General features: G+C 40.8%; 1 pseudogene; it reads left to right on the top strand.

The window, feature by feature from the left end:
• The first annotated feature begins 611 nt into the window (after positions 1 to 611).
• LOC110869734 lies at positions 612 to 5,399 on the top strand (annotated as a pseudogene).
• The last annotated feature ends 11,963 nt before the right edge of the window (positions 5,400 to 17,362 follow it).

Here is a 17,362-nt window from a genome sequence, read left to right as displayed (position 1 = left end):
AAATGCGAAGAAACTACATATAAATTTCAAACTAACAATAAAAAACAAACAAAAAGTAAATAAATATTAAACAAAAAACATCTAGAACAAGACAAGGGCATGGGACTATTAGATTTTTTTGAAAAAGGGCAATTCATTCAAGACAAAAGCCTTAGCATAGTACAATACAGTAAGGAAAAAAGAAGAACAGGGAACAAGAACAGTGAAGTAAACTAAACAAAAACTACTACATGAAACAATTGAATTTGCCCCATTCTTTCCAATTCAGCTCCATTTTTCCAGCCCTTGCTATTATCAGTGTTAAGTACATAGTTTAATAAGTAATATCTCTCATCACTCTAGTCATTCTTCGTTGATTCGAATCCTAGATAGTTATATTTATCATCCATAGTTAGTTGAAGTATTAGTTTTATTAGCATAATTAAGTTTGAGTATCTATATATATTAATAAATGAGATGATTTGGGCCATTTGTCTTTGAATGGTGGAACCATTTTGCTTATGTGTCATCTATTGATTTAGTGGAGGTTGATTTTGGGAAGGAATTGATCTAATTATGTGTACACAAACCAAATTCCTGAATACACAAACCAAAACTCAAGTATTGGACACGGGATCCGACATTAGTTGGGTCGGATATATGGGTTTCGAAATAACCCAATAACAATATGGATCCTATTGGTATGTAATCTCTTCTTCAATACGCTGGTTCTTCTCCTTCTTCGTTGCCGATTCATCATCCAAAACTGATCCATCATCCAAAACCGATTAGTAAGTTATCTCTCGATACACTTCTTCCTTCTTTGGGATTAGGGTTTAATTGTTGGTCAGAATTCGAACTTGGAGAACATTCAAAACATGTCTGGTGTTCATCAAAATATTATAGGGAATACAATAGGTCCTGGTTATTTTGTAAATCAAAGGCAACAGATATAAGGAAGACAACAACTTATTTTAAATAGATGATACTTCGAATAGATATGGTGTGGCCTTATTTTATGCCTTACTTTGATGCTATTTTCAGGGAATCAAGAGTAGAAGATGGAGTTTCGGGATCCTTAAGATCAATCGCCACTACCATTCACTTAAAACACCAATTAAGGTCAGTCTATATTTGTTATTCTCTCTTTATTTTTAATTATTTTTTTCTACTATCCAATGTCGGATAAGTGAATTGATCAGGTGCGGGGCGCGTGGTCAACTGTATATGGGAATGAATCTTGATTCTGAAGAACTTTGTACTGTTAGACAGGTTAGATGTTGATCGAGTTTATTCGTTTTTTGATGTATAAGATGTACTAACACATATTTATATTATAACATATAAATCCTGGTTAATTTTGTCTGTTATTTTGGGTGAGCTTTCAATCAGATTCTCTTAAGTAGATCAGTATATGTAATATAAAATAGCTATATCATGAAGCATATAGATATTTTATTACTTAAATAGTTGAATTTCTATACGAAACAACTATACGTGCCGGTCATGGACTTTCTATACGAAACAACTAAACTCATATTAATCTATCATATTTTGTTTTTAGACTGTTGGGCAAAACCAGAGCAACAGCTGAACTGTGAAGAAATCCTGTCCTGTTTAACAAGGTATGTTAATCAAACAAAGAGTTCAGTTTTGTTCAGTTTTGTCTGTTAATTTATTTTTTATTCGGTTAATTGGTTTTCTACTCACCCCTACTTTTAGGAAGGTTGTTGGTGTAAGGATCAAAGACGAGACTGAAGTGATCGAAGGGGAAGTTGTGAAAATCTAGATTGACCATCTGGCAGTGAGTGGAGCAACGTCAAAAACATGGAAATTGGCTTTGAAGACGACTAGAAGAGGAAAGAGGTGGTCCATTACGTTACACTTCATGAAATTGGTGTTACTAATACCAGGCATGTGTTCTGCACTCCGTTGGTTGTTTATTTTAACTACAACTTGCTTACATTACATTGCAAAGTAGCATAGTTTTTTTAATAAGAAAGTTAAATGTGTTTGCATTGAGCCAAAATGTGATTTTTGGTTGCTGGTTATACCAATTGAAATGTATCGTTCATTTTTGTTTAGGAGTGAACCAGTTTAGTTTACGGTTCAAAAAACTGGTTTTCACGATTCGGTTTATGGTTTGGAACCGGCCCCCAAAATTTGATGTATGACCTTTCACCGCTACCATTGGCTGGCGTTTTTTATAGGATGATTATATATGGATATAATAATTATTCATGAAATTGTTGTATTCTCAGTTCACTTTCATGTCATTATAGGTTGAAGTTTAGCTGTTTAGTCGAGAGGGAGGGAGAGTTAATACAAGAAAAGGCTTCCGGTTAAAAAACTTTGCAATTTTATTTTCTGCAGCAGGTTTGTGGAGTTGGGTAAGTGTGACCTCTGATTCTATTTTTTTTTTCAGTTAGCGTATCAACTTTTTGGCAAATTTTTTTTCTTTTTTTCATATGATTCTAATCATATTAATCGTCTTTTTTTCCTTCTCAGATCCAATAATCACATTCTATAGCAAACAAGAAAGAGATAGATCGTATTCAGTTGCAAATCCGTCTTCGATCATGGCGCTGATGTATGTTTTATCCCTAATTTATGTTACATTTTTGTTATTAATTTGTTTGAGTTTATTGTTGATAGTTGCAATTTACCAATTTGCCATTCAATATTTCACACAAATTAGGGGGAAGGTGTCGGGGAAGTTAATCAAGCATGAAGAAAACGAGAATTGTGATTTTTGTCAAGCAGCGATTTTTGATGGTCATAAGCTGCGTTTGTGATTGCCGGTTTTTAATGTTGTTCTGGGTAGGAAATACCGTATGATTTTTGGTTTGACATAAAAGTTATGGTAGTGAGCAAATGTTTTTACTTCTTTGTTTTTTTCTAATATCAAGTGTATTTGTTATTTAAGCGTACATATCATGGTAGAAGGGGCCCGAGTCCGACTTAGTGGTTGGCAACAGGCGTGGGTCTGCAGTTGGTGCATTAGTGGACCCAAGGAGAGTCGATTTGATCGCTGGTTTGGGGGAGACAACTGGGAAACCGGCTTTTGAGAGGGTACTTGAAAGAATGAAAAGGAATCCTAAAGGCAGAGTATGATAATTCTATCAACTTTTTTATACATATGCTTACTGTTTCTGATGTTTATTAGAGGTATTGGATATGAGCAGGTTGGTTTGTGAAAACGGGCCAGGTTTGGTAAAGCCTTATGGCTTATAAAAATTCACAAAACATATATTCCATCATATTAATTCACCCTAAAGATAGTTACACCAATCATAATTGGCTGCGCGGGTTGACTCACAAACACTATTTGTACATTTAAAACACACACGTATATAGTTAATTAATGTTCTAATATGTAATAATGTCAGTCTTTGAGTTAAATGATTTAGGAGGGTGTATGCATTAAAAATAGATTTGGATGTAGCCAAAGGAATTATTTGACCTGATTGAGATTAAACACAACCCAAGTTGACATATTCACAAGTAAATTGGTCGAAAATGTCACCTATGGTATTTTGTTATTATTTTGTTGTTTTCGTATGTGAATTAGTTAAAAACACGTCAAAGTTGGTTTTTTTGTACTGTTAAAAACAGATAATATTAGTTAACATAAAAATGACTAAAAAGGAAATGCGTTTAAGGGTTAAAGTCACCCATTGCTTTCTCAAGTGCTGATGACCTAACTTGGTTTCTTGAAAAAGTTGTATCATTATTACAACACGTAGTTTTTTAATCATATTTGGTATATTAATCATTTATGAAATAAATAAAATACCAAAACCTTTGTGATAGTGTCAATTAACTCTGTTTCGATTCATTTTAAAAAAAAATTTCCTGTTTTGACACATGACTGACAACATTCTAATAAATCTTGACCCGTTTTGATTCATTCTAAAAGTTTACCTATTTTGACCCATGGCGGACGGATAACGTGCTAATAAATCTTCATATTCCAGGAAGTACTACTCGACCGTCCACGTGTCATCTCCAACAATGTGGGCCACGCATGGGACCTACCAGAAAACACATTTGGTGCTGCATACGCGAAGTTCATGGGATCAAGAAACTTCTCACCAGACGATAGACCACCAGTATGATTTATGGAAACAGAAGAACTCACATACGTAAGAATGCGCGCACGCGAAGTGCATGATTTCTGGCACCCCCTTTTTGGTCTTCCAACAAATTTGATTGGTGAGTTAGCATTAAAAGTCATAGAATTTGAGCAAATGTTGCTTCCAATGTGCTTCGTGTCTGTCATTGGAGGAACTGCAAGGTTTAGTGACAGACAAAGATCTTTGTTTTATAAACATTACTTCCGTTGGGCAGTTCGGGCAGGTATGAAGGCAACTGACCCGATGTGTGTTTATTATGAGAAACATTTTCATGAAGATTTAGAGGAAGTTAGGCAGAGACGGGGTATTATACCTGCTCCTTCCATTCAAGGGTAGTTTGGGAAATAAATGTTTATTCAAGGGTTTTTTGAGTTATCAGATTCATACTTTTGATCTAACATGGAATGATGAAACTATAGTGCAAGTAATTAAGTGTATAAAAAAATTAAAAGAATCATTTACAACAAAGAGTGGGGCATAGAATGTTCAAAAGATATTAACGTAATCATCGACTGGTTAACATAAAACAACGGGTCAAAGATTACGAGTACAAAGATCGAAAGAGTTTTAGGCAAATTTCATTGGAGCATAAGTAGTTCATAGGAGTGCACATCATTACAGTAGTTGTAAAACTTGAACTCTATGAACTAGCTTCATCCAAGTCACCAATTAAAGTTCGGGTTTTTCGGGTATTCGCTAATTCAGGTTCGAGTAACGTTGAATTCGGCCTGGTCTTTAAGATGCTGGATACGAGCTCCATATTAGATTCTGAATCGGATTTTAGAGACAAGGTAAAAATTTCATTTTATTTTTTAAATTAGCGCATTTGGCATAATATATAAGCGGCAATTTTCTGATTTTAAACAGAAATTGATCGCTACCAGGCATACTTAACCGAGTCTAACATTGCAAGTAAGTCTTCCTACTTAATATGATTTTGGTTTAACATTCTTGAAGTATATTAGTTTATTAATTCTTTATTTCTACTGTTAATTTTGTGTTATATGGTCCACCTCATACTACCACCAGGTCATGAATAGGTCACTTGCATATCATTGATGGAAGCAAGGTCAGCCATTGACTCAGGTACATTTATATGTGTGTTTGTTATAGGTATATATGTATGTGTGTGTAAACTGTAATACATACGATATGATTTATTATTTTGAGGTTGAAATAATTTGTATAGTGAAAAGATGTAAAAACGGTGAGTTCTTGAATCGAAGCCGCTTGACGTGTTGGTATTTTTTTCAAGGAAATGCAATTAGTTCTTGAGCTCTTGAAGGTAAGTTCTTCAAGTCAAATTGTTTGACTAAAACGTACACAAGAACACTAAAACATGAGTGATTTGGGGGCCAAATTGTAAGCAAGTAACCTAAAATTTTAGGAGCAAAGAAACAAAACCTAAATGACTTTGAGAAGTGATTGACAAAAAAGGAAATAAACTGAATAACAATATTACTATTTTTCTGTTACCATTTTCAAAGTCTGAATCAAATCTTAAAATTTTGCATAGCAGTCAGCTGCCATGCCTGTTTGAAGTTGTAGATTGCTTCATGTTCATTGATTTGGGCCTGCTCATGTTGTTGAAAAAGGCAAATGGGTCTTGAGTAATAGGGGTGTTCTTAAACCGTCGAAACGCACCAACCCGTCTAAACGCAAGAACGTCGGCTGGTTCAAAATACTTTAAAGCTAGCTCCGCATGCTACCCATGCTCCCCAAGACAAAGAAGTTAAAGGACAAAAGTCCAACTTTTCTAGAATAAGTCCAGCTGGAAGTTACTACTTGCACAAGAGAAATTAGATGCTTCATTAGTACTGGCATGTGTGTAACAACCGCCAAAAAATAGATCTCTGAAACCCGAACCGGATCTTGCAAAAATTGGATCCAACGAACATAAATAAAAATAGTAAATAAACATGTATCTTTTATTAAAAAGACTATCCTTATAATTTTTGGTTGGTTCTTTCTGTAGAAGGGACTCAACTTACTCAAGGAAATGTTTTGGCAACTCAAGATATGAATCTTTTAAAGGACACGGCTATCTTTAAATTGTATTTTCACTTTGTCACTAACTTATGTAATATGGTGAAGAAACACTGACCTATGCGGTGATTATGGGTTAGGACTTCGATGATTAGTGACCTGAACGCTTAGCTGCAAAACAGAAGCACCGTTAGGACTCGTTACAGGAATGAGGTTATTCCTGTAACCACCCTCCGGCGTGAGAATAAGTCTCGGTTTGTGGAAGTAAAAGGAAATTGAGAAGAGAAAGTTATATGAGAGCAAGATGATCATACCTTATACGTTTACCTTTATTTATAGGTTTTCCATTAGGATTTCCTCTAACCTAGGATATATTCCGATAAGTTAGGGATTTACATGATCTTCCCGAAAAGTTGGAGATTTGGTTGTGCAACTTCCATGCGGATATGGAAAGTTCTAGAATAATCATTTATATTTATATTTAAAATAATAGGTTATAACCGGGTCGGGTTGACCGATGCGGGTCATACCTCGTCATGTCCCCCCAGTCCGAGTTCATGGAAAGAAATCCATTAGCTTGGACTAAGAGAGAAAAAGGAAAAGTTATTATACTATGCTTATTGCCAAATACGTTGGGCTTACTGCCGTTATGTTTTGAGGAAATGACGGCAAAAAGATAGGATGTGACAGTTGGGTCATCATTGGGATGACAACTGTTCTTACCCTGTTTGGACACGTATATCCGTCCGTACGTCTTTTTGAATTTGAAAGGTTAATTGTGCGTATAAATAACACCTCTATATGTGAGGGTTCAAATCACTCTCCCCCAAATCGTTCTTTTATCATTCTTTCCGAAAAATGGCCTCAAAACCTAGTGAATCGTCTTCTTCTGCTGCCGCCACTGCCGACGTGCTATTCTGCAAGTGGGGCGTGACGTCGTACAACAACCTTGTTCAAGACTACGGTATCCGGGCCGAATGGAACCCTATACTGCCGTCCAAAACGGATACTGCGTTTCCCCTGAAATCGGGTAAAATCACGTTGTTTAGTGATTTCTTCAAGTTCTACAATTTTCGGTTGCCCGTCACCAAGTTTCTCAAATTAGTGCTCGATTATTACCGTATTCACATTTCCCAATTACATCCCCTCGGTTTGGTGAAACTTCGTCAATTCGAATTTGCTTGCATTGCCTTAGGCCATATTCCGGAACTTATTGTGTTTAGGGCTTTCTTCGTGCTTGTGTGGAAATCCCCTTTCTTTACCTTTGACCGGAGAGATACTGATGTGTCCTGCCTTAGGGACATCCCTACCAGTTCTAGGGATAAAGATTGGAAGAAAAAGTTTTTCTATATTGATGCCTCTGTTATCCCTGGTGAAATGTACTGGAGGGAAAAGGGGCCAAAGGATAAAGTCAAAGATGATGGGCCTTCTGAGGACGCGTATGTATCGAACGTTCTGTACACGAAGTTGTGTGGTCGTCCTTTCGAGTGCACGGTTATCCCTGAAGGTGCTCTGGTGATGGCTGGTATGAGTTTGTTGTGGCGTGATATCCGGCGATACCCCTCATTTCAAAGGGATGATGCAGGTATGTTTAACCTGTCTTTTGTCATATTTGCTTTAAATTTCATAAATAACGCCCACATATCACGCAGGGGAATGGAGTATGTTTGATTTCGTTGATCCTCCACGGCATCTTGTGTTGAAGCCTGTTGACCGCGTGTTGGACGAAGGAGAACTGGATGTGCTAGGGATGCATCTTGAGCAGTTTATTCTACCCGCCGTACCAGCGGACCCTGCTGTATACATTTCCCCCCTGCCAGCTGTTACAAATACCGGCGTTTCTGCATCAGAGAAGAGACCCGCTCGGATAAAGCTGACCGGGAAGAAACATACGATGACTAACGTGGCTGTTACCTCCATTGAGGAATCTGCCTGTGTTGAGCGTGGTATCCCTCTGGCCGCCGTTATGACGAGCCCTGGTCGTGCTTTGAAAAAGAGGAAAACATTTGTTGTTCCTACTCTAAGTGCCTTCGAGGCAGTACAAGCTGCTCATGCTTTCCCAATAGGTATATACTAACCGACTTGGCATGCTTATGTAGGTTGAAAACTTCATGTTGCTAAATCGCGTCATTTAATTGTGCAGGTACCTCTGTGGGAGTACAACCTGGGGTTGTTGCATCAACTCCTGTGTCAACTGTGGCATTGTCGGTGCCTGATTCCAGTATTGGCGTATCCACGGAGCCCAAGACCCAGGCTTCTGCTACTGCTGCTATTAGCTGTGCCATGCCGCTTCGCACTCCTACCTTATCTGTAGCTGTGACCGTCGACCCTATTGTTACACCACGGACAAGCGGCGTTGGTACATCTTTGTTCGACTCGCCCATAAGTATTTTTTCTGTTGCTGAGAAAGAAGTTACCGCCGTGTCCGTGGCACAGGAGGTGACTAGCCTTGGCGGTGCTGCTGCTAGTGAAGCTGGGGGGTCAAGCAGCGGCATTGCTGATGACAGTGTCCGTTTGATTGATGACCTATTCTTACCGACCGTTCGATGGGATCCCAATGCTCAAGACAAACGCTATCAGCCACAATGGAAAATCGCTGAATCTTCAAGGCTGAGTTTCCCCCCTGTCATTCAACACTGGGTTGAGCGGGCGTATCCCCCGGCCGAGGCGGCGTACGTGGAGGGGTTGAACAATGAAGATCTGATGAAATCCTCGATATCTGATTCTGTGAGCCTACCACGAAGGCTGACAGAAATTCGTCATCGATGGATGCATGATAACACCCAACTCCACCAAGCGCGGGCTACTATTCAAGAGTTGACGGATGATAAACATCGCTTGGAGAGTCAACTTCAAACCGCTGGGTTGAAGGAAGCGAGGTTTCTGTCAGAGAAAAACAAGGCTGAGGAGGATTTGAAAAGGGTTACTGCCCATCTTGCTGAAGAAAGGATAATGTGGGCCCGCGATGTGGCGGAAAAAGACCGAGTTCTGGCTCAAGCCAAGAGCATACAGGAAGAGTTGGAGCGGAAAGCCATAGCAGAGGCCCAAAAGGTGAGACTTGAATTATCGACACAATTGGAAAAGTTCCGTGTTGACACTGATTTTGTGTCTCAGGTTCAGGAACGATACCAAGGCCTGACCGCCGAGGTAGAAGCTTCCCATACCAAAGTCCGGCTACTTCAGGCGGAGCTAGAAGAGCGAGAGGGAAAGGTTAAGGAGCTCCAGGACCATTGTGATTTTCTTGTCACCCAGAATAACAAGCTTACTACATCGTCCGCTTCCCAGCTGAAGGAGGTTGAAAATGCGTTGGCACAATCTAACGCCGAGGTGGATGATTTGACTAGCCAGTTGGCGGCTGTTCGCGGCGACAGGAACTGGTTGATAACCAATGGGCTGGTGGGGGCGTTCGAGTATTTACGCGAGTCGCCCCCTTTACCAATCTGATTGATCGTCTATCCGCTGCTGCTTATCGATCCGGACATCATGATGGTGTGTATAAAGGCTATATGGAGTGCCATCAGTTGGACAAGATACCTCCAGAGTTTCATGCTGTCAAAAGCAAACTCCAAAGTGACATGTCAAATGCCCTTGAAGCGGCATACACCGAGCCACTGCCCTGTTATGGCGATTTGATGGACAAGGTGAATGAAGATGGTATAGAGTCGCTGCGTTTGATGCTGGACCCCGCGGAGGAGTCTGAAGAAGAATGATAGATTTATTTTGTTTCGCTTGTTATGTACTCTTGTGGTTTTGCTAATGACACTATTTGACTTGGGTTTGGTGCCCATGTCTGTTTTGATTTGACAGCCATTTTAATGCTAATGTCATGATTTCTGACACCGCCGTATTTTGAAAATATAGCTCTGTGACGTGTAATGATTATTTTCTATTAATGCTTCTAACGTCACCACTGTCAAGCCTTTTCATCCTCTCTATAAATTTGCCTTCCTTTTCCTTATTTGGTAGTTGGACAAGATGGAGAGAAAACGGTATAGGCAAAGTCTTTCTGAAATTTTCCGAGTGTTGGATACTGCCGATGGCTTACTCCAGTTGCAGCATCCGGTGACAAAGTCGATGCTCCGACGAAGAAAGCCACTTCCTAATGCTGCTCCGGCCCGGGCAAACCGGGCGTGCCAAAGTGTTGTCGTCGAGGACCCTTAGCCGGTGGATCCTGTAATGCCATCCTTGTCAGCTGACGTCCTGACAGATCTTATCCCAGTGGATCATGACCAGCGATATCGTTTTACGTACCAACGTCGCTCCGGTGGTTTTCCCAAGCAGCGACAGATGGACGGTTCAGGAATGGTGGCTCCGATGGTGGATGGTGAATCATCTGGCAACCTGACTGTTGATCCAGCTACTTTTGTTGATGGTGTTGTGGTGCTGCGTACCCCTGCAGTGGTGATGGCACCCAACTTCCATCAGTAGATGCTTTTGAACATGTTCTGCTTTTTTGGTTCCCATGTGTTGGCTTTTAACGACAGGGACAAGTACTTGGTTTATTTAAGATAGGTTACGTGTATGTAAAAATGCCTATCTGTTTTGTGGCGGTTTGTGTATCTATTACCAAGATACCCGCCGTAAGCGCTATATGTTCTAACCCTATGACTTGTGTAATTGAAAATATTTCGTGTTTAAGGGTGTTGTTTGTAGTTTTACCGTTGTATGCACTTGTTGTGCGATGGTATCCTATGATAAAAGTAAATGTCTTTTATTGAACTAATGTAAAACGAAAAGACACCACTGCGGGTGAGTTACAATTGTAAAATGAGAAAAATGGTTAACTCTTGCTGTTAGGAGCAAGGTCTTACAAGTAACATTTCCTTAACTGAGCGATGTTCCAACTGCGTGGTACTGGTGTGCCATCTAGCCGAGATAGGCGATAGGCCCCTTTGCCTAGATCTTCTTGAATGACATAAGGGCCTTCCCAGTTTGGGCCCAGCTTGCCTGAAGGTTCCATTCTAGTCGCTTCATTGTCACGCATGACGTAATCTCCTGTTTTGAAATTCTGTTTGGCCACTCGCTTGTTATAACCTTTCCAATGCCTTCTTGTATTTTGCTTCGCTGATGGCGGCTGCCTCGCGCCTTTCCTCCAGTAAGTCCAGGCCTTCTCTTAGAGATCTATCATTGTCATCGCCTGTGTTGAGGCGGCGTAGTGACGGCAATCCCGTTTCAGCGGGTATCATTGCTTCCGCTCCATACGTTAGGCTAAACGGGGTTTCATTGTTGCTGGTTTTGGGCATTGTTCTGTGTGCCCAGAGGACATTTGGCAACTCTTCCACCCAGGAGCTTCCCTCGTGGCCTAATCGTTTTTTTGATGCCATCCAGCAAACTTCTGTTTGTCCGCTCTACCTGGCTGTTTCCTTGGGGGTGTGCTACTGACGTGAAGATTTGTTGGATGAGGAGATGAGTGCACCATTCTTGGAAAATTATGTCTGTAAACTGTGTTCCGTTATCGCTTACCAGGTACAGTGGTAATCCAAACCGGCATACTATGTGTTCACAGAGGAATTTTTTGGCATTGTCCGCCGTTATTTTGGCTAAAGGCTTAGCTTCCACCCACTTGGTGAAGTAGTCAACCGCCACGATTAGGTACTTTAGCTTTCCTGGGGCCGGCGGGAAGGGTCCCACGATATCAACGGCCCATTTCTGGAAAGGCCATGCTGCTGTCACCGGTACTAGGCTGTTCTTGGGCCTTATTGTTTGAGGAGCGAATTTTTGGCAGCTGCGGCATTTTCGAAGTTCTGTTACAGCGTCTTCGTGCATCCCAGGCCAATAATATCCCGCGCTATGGATTTTGGCTACCACCGCCCGGGGTCCAGCGTGTATGCCGCATAGGCCCGCATGGATTTCGCTGATGAGATATTTTGCCTCTGTTGGGGAGACACATCGCAGCAGTGGGCCCAGGTAAGACTTTCTGTATAAGACACCATTATTGATCTCATATTGCAGCGCTTTCGTTTGTATCTTCTGTGCTTCGCCCTTGGCGGGAGGTAGCTCCCCCGTTTCCAGGAAACGTAGAACCGGAGTGTACCAGCAAGGATCTTCCGCTGTAACAGCGGAAACATTCCGCGGTTCGATTGACGGTGTCTGCAGCGTTTCGACTTTGACTTCCTTTTCCATACCTGAGGTGGCGAGTTTGCTGAGAGCATCTGCTATCTGATTCTTGCCTCTATGCACGTGATTGAGCGTGACGTTGTCAAAAGAATCCATGAGTTCCTTTGTTTTAGCCAAGTATTTTGCCATTGATTCATCTTTGGCTTCGTACGTTTCGTTTACCTGATTGTTAACCAGCAGCGAATCAACATACGCGTCTACCCTTGCCGCCCCCATAGATTTCGCCATTCTTAGACCTGCTAATAGTGCCTCATACTCCGCTTCGTTGTTAGAACATTCGAAATCGAAGCGTAAGGCATACATCAGCCTGATCTCATCTGGGCTTATCAGCATTAAACCGGCTCCAGATCCCTTTCCACTAGATGACCCATCTGTGTATAGTTTCCAGGTTTGCCGGGCAGTGCTGGATTCCGGGATGTCCCGGACGACTGGGTTCGCGATAGCTTCTCCTTCAGGTATTTCGGCTAGAAAATCAGCAATTACTTACCCCTTAACTGCTGTTCGTTTCTGATATTCGATGTCTAAAGCGCCAAGTTCAATTGCCCACTTGGCCAGTCTGCCAGAAAACTCCGGCTTGTCCAGGACTTATTGCAGTGGGTAATTGGTTAGAACCTGCACGCGGTGCGCCTGAAAATATCTTCTCAGTCGCCGCGTGGCGTGTACCAATGCTAAGACCAGCTTTTCTAGCATGGGATACCGCGTTTCTGTCACACCCCGATTTCCACGTGTCTCACCGGTGGGCCCGGTGGGGGATTACCGTGACGATGTTGGCAACAATATAGTCAAACCACACAATTATATAATGCACAGCGGAAGCATAAGATAAATATATAAACTTCAACCTTTGGTTGTAATATCAAAATGTATTACAGGGGTTGAATATATCCACAGTGGATCGTAAATAAACATAAAGTATTGTTCCATCAGATACTGCAATCAAGCTTGCGAGACTTATCCCGACGCTAGGGAGCTAATACCAGCCAATTTACGTTTAGGTACCTGCACTTAATCTTTTTGGGGAAAATACGTCAGTTTACACTGGTAAATACATTCAACTGACACATTTGAAAATGTTTATTAAAAATTGATTTGAATGCACAAGGCACAAACTCTTTTATAACTTGGGAAAATTATAATAAAATCTTGTGAACGTTTTACATGTTCTTTTATGCGTTCAGTAGCCCGGGTCGTGCCGGGTTAAAGATTTATAGACACACCACGTTTGCGTAAAACCGTAGTATAAAAACCAACGGCTACGTCTTTTAACTTTTATGTCGACACTTTATACCGGGTGTACGCCTACACCGGGATGTCGATGGTCGTGGCCATTTCGTAAAATGATGCCAAGGATATCCGGGACAACGGTCATTAAACCCCCCAAAGGCTTATAAGCAACAAAACTGTTTAAATGAGCCGATCATATTTAATCAATTAACCACCTAAGCGATGGAATTATATAATGCTCAATCAAGCGGTATTAGTATACCGTAACCCAAGCCCATATAGGGGAAATAAGTTAAAGTATTTACCTTTGCAAGTATATTTCCTTAATCGGATTAAATCACCAATAGCTTTTACTGGGGCTCCTAATCTGGAACGAAGGTTTTAATTAACCTCTTAGAATCCTAACGGGTCGTTATAATGGCCGTAGCCTAGACCGGTTGGTTCCGTTATATATAGATATGGTTTAATCGCGTGAAAGGCGAAAACCGAGAATGGAGTGTGATTCTGTCCCAACAAGTTCAGAGACTTGTTTTATATGGGTTAATGGTTCACACTCTGGATTTTGGGGTTCAAATGATATTATTTGACCCGTATCGGCTAAATTATGAAAACTAGTTTCATAAGCCGAACCGTGCGCGCAATAGGCGAAACGGTTAACCATGAGAGTCGTACGCTTATTTCCTAAGTCAATATGCCTTAAATGGGTTGTGGTATCAGTAGGATACCTTCCGTGACGCCCGTAACGAGTTTAAGTTTTTATTATGCCCCGTAGGGACTTTTCGGTCATTTTAAAGGCTTTTAAAAAGGGCTTTTCGAGTTCTACAGGAAATCTGAGTTTCCCGAACAGCTTATAAAGCTTAAAATACTTTATTTATTATTTAAAATCAGTAGCAACTGGAATCGGGTCAAAAGACCTTGTAGAACTCATGTTTTGGCCGAAAAGGGCATATTCGGTATTAACCGAACCGTAGCCATAACCGCAGGTTATGAGCAAGGTAAAAATTATTAAAAATCTTTAAAATTCCCAAAATATTATTTTAATACAGTGGGTAAAAGATTTGGTGACGAAATCTTGGTTTAGATAGGCGTTATGCTAATTGCGCCGTTAATTACTAAAGTTTATTTAAATTGCGCTAATTAGCATAACTCTCATTCTAGACCTCGGATTGACGTGAAACTTTAAGGACATGCTTATAATTTAATAAGCAAGGTTTTGGTCCGTTCACGTGTCCGAAATACTCGTTTTAATTTTAAAAGGCCGTTACGGTCAACTTTTAGGCGAATGACGGAAATGCGCAAAAGACTCGGATAACTCATGAACCGACCACAGAGGTTTATACCAACATGTGACCTGGTCCTAAGAGAGTCCTAAGGTATATTTATACCTCACTAAAACGGGTCAGAACTGAAGTCAAAGCAAAAGTCAAACTTTTGCGACATTCGGCTCCGAACCGGTTCAATATAGTAAATGATCGATTCAAACGAGCGCAAACAGGTTTATATACTTATTATCATGTTTTATGATTGCCAAAACAGGTTCCATAACATATACATTACAGATTATGCATAAATCGCTAAAATAGCTTTCTGTTGACTTTTTAACCGCACGTTTGACTCGACATTTGACATGGTTAGAGTGGTGATCAGGGGGAACCATTTTAGAGGTTTATTACCCACATAAATACCAACTCATAACCACTTTTGATTCGTCATAAGACTGAACCATTACTGATTTATTGTAAAGTCAAACCGTAGTTACGACGGTTTGGTTTTTAGCCATTTACTAAGGAAATGTGAAACCACAAAGGGTTAGATCACTTACAGAAGTTGTGTTCTTGCTTATGGAGCAAAGAAAAGGACTTGAGAGCTCTTGCAATGATCAGAGATGTGTGTTTTTGATGTTGTGAATGTTATGTGCCTAAGGTGACTATTTATAGCCAATGTCAAGCAACTATGATCATTGCAAACACTCACAATAGTCCAGAGGTGATGGGTAGGTGTCCCTGAGAGCTATGGGTCAAGTGTAGGGTGCCCATGCCTCATTGATTGAGGTTTGATCGTTCAAAGGCTCCAAAAGGCAAGTAACTACAACAATTCTGCATCTGGGCGTCTAATGCGGCCCGCATGGAAGTTCCATGCGTTTATAATGCGGGCCGCCTGGGATCTAAATACCAGACGCGTAATTGAGGAGGCTCGCGGCCCGCCTCAACTTAACCCAATATGCAATGCGGGCCGCGTGGGGTTAAGATTTCAGAAATTTTAAATCTTTTGTCATGATTACAGAATCTGGTAATTAATAACGAAATCTTTCGTAATGATTTACCTGACCTTTCGGGTTTGAAGGGGTAACTTTGCGGTTTGGCCCTCGGGTATTTACCGATAGGGGCCTCGTGTTATTTACCCGCGCTATTAAGTCCCTGGTTAGTTAATTCATTTATTTGGAAAGCCTTAACTTTCACTGTTGACGCTTTTAACCCTTCTCATACGAATTTGAGTATAACTCTTTCGTTTTAAGACGGAACTTCGCGGAATTTTTACAGTATATTCTAGTGAGCGTATAATACTGTTACGAAGCCTTGGGAACGTTAAAGGGTCACTCAGAGGTAATATTAAACATGTTGACACAGTTAACCCCTGTAGTTCGTAATCTCTCACTTTCTTCCGCGTTTCGCTTCCGTACGTTTTATGATTTATTCGTTTGAAGGTACAAGCATTTATTTAGGGTTACTATACAGTATATTTACCCTTGTTGACATTTATAACCCTCGAATTTATATACCTTCAAGGTTTGTCAAAATTAGTCCTTTGTTTATCATGGATGCCACGTGTAATCAAATGACACGTGTTAACACATCATTGGACACAAAAATTCGAGGTGTTACATCCTCACCCCCTTAAAATAAATCTCGGCCCGAGATTTACTCAAATAAATAGGGGTACTTTTCTTTCATTGCAGCTTCGACTTCCCACGTATATTCAGGACCTCTACGAGCATCCCATTTGACTTTTACAATTGGTACGTGCTTTCTGCGAAGCTTCTTCACCTGTCGATCTTCAATCGACAAAGGTTTTTCTATGAACTATAAGCTCTCATCTATATGCACATCTGTGTGTGGAATCACCAACGATTCGTCGGCGAAGCACTTTTTGAGATTGCAGATGTGGAACACATTGTGAATTCCATTGAGCTCTTCAGGCAAGTTCAACTTATAGGCAACTGATCCGACCCGTTCAATGACCTCAAAAGGTCCTATGTATCTCGGACTCAGTTTGCCTTTCTTGCCGAAACGCATCACCCCCTTCCAGGGTGATACCTTAAGTAATACTTTTTCACCCACTTCGAAGTGAAAATCCTTACGCTTTGGATCAGCGTAGCTCTTCTGCCTATCGCGGGCAGCCTTGAGACGTTCCCGGATCTGGACAATCTTGTCCGTCGTCTGGAAAACAATCTCTGGTCCCGATAATTGGACCTCTCCTACTTCCGCCCAACAAACAGGCGATCTACATTTCCTACCATATATTGCCTCAAAAGGCGCAGCCTTTATGCTGGTGTGGTAGCTATTATTGTAGGAGAATTCGATCAGGGGTAGGTTTTTATCCCAGTTACCACCTAAATCGATCGCACATGCACGAAGCATGTCTTCTAGCGTTTGGATAGTACGCTCACTTTGACCGTACGTCTGTGGATGGTAAGCCGTACTAAAGTTTAAACGCGTGCCCAAAGATTGCTGGAAACTTTTCCAGAAATGGGATGTGTATCTAGTATCCCTGTCGGAGATAATAGACACAGGTATGCCGTGTAAGGCTACAATTTTATCAACATAAAGTTGGGCTAACATATCGGAGCTATACGTCTCCTTGATGGGTAGAAAATGAGCTGATTTAGTCAGCCTATCGACTATGACTCATATTGTATCGTT

This window comes from Helianthus annuus, chromosome 1 (assembly GCF_002127325.2).
Source record: "Helianthus annuus cultivar XRQ/B chromosome 1, HanXRQr2.0-SUNRISE, whole genome shotgun sequence".
In the NCBI taxonomy this organism is placed as follows: domain Eukaryota; kingdom Viridiplantae; phylum Streptophyta; class Magnoliopsida; order Asterales; family Asteraceae; genus Helianthus; species Helianthus annuus.
This window is presented reverse-complemented; position numbering and strand designations above follow the sequence as displayed.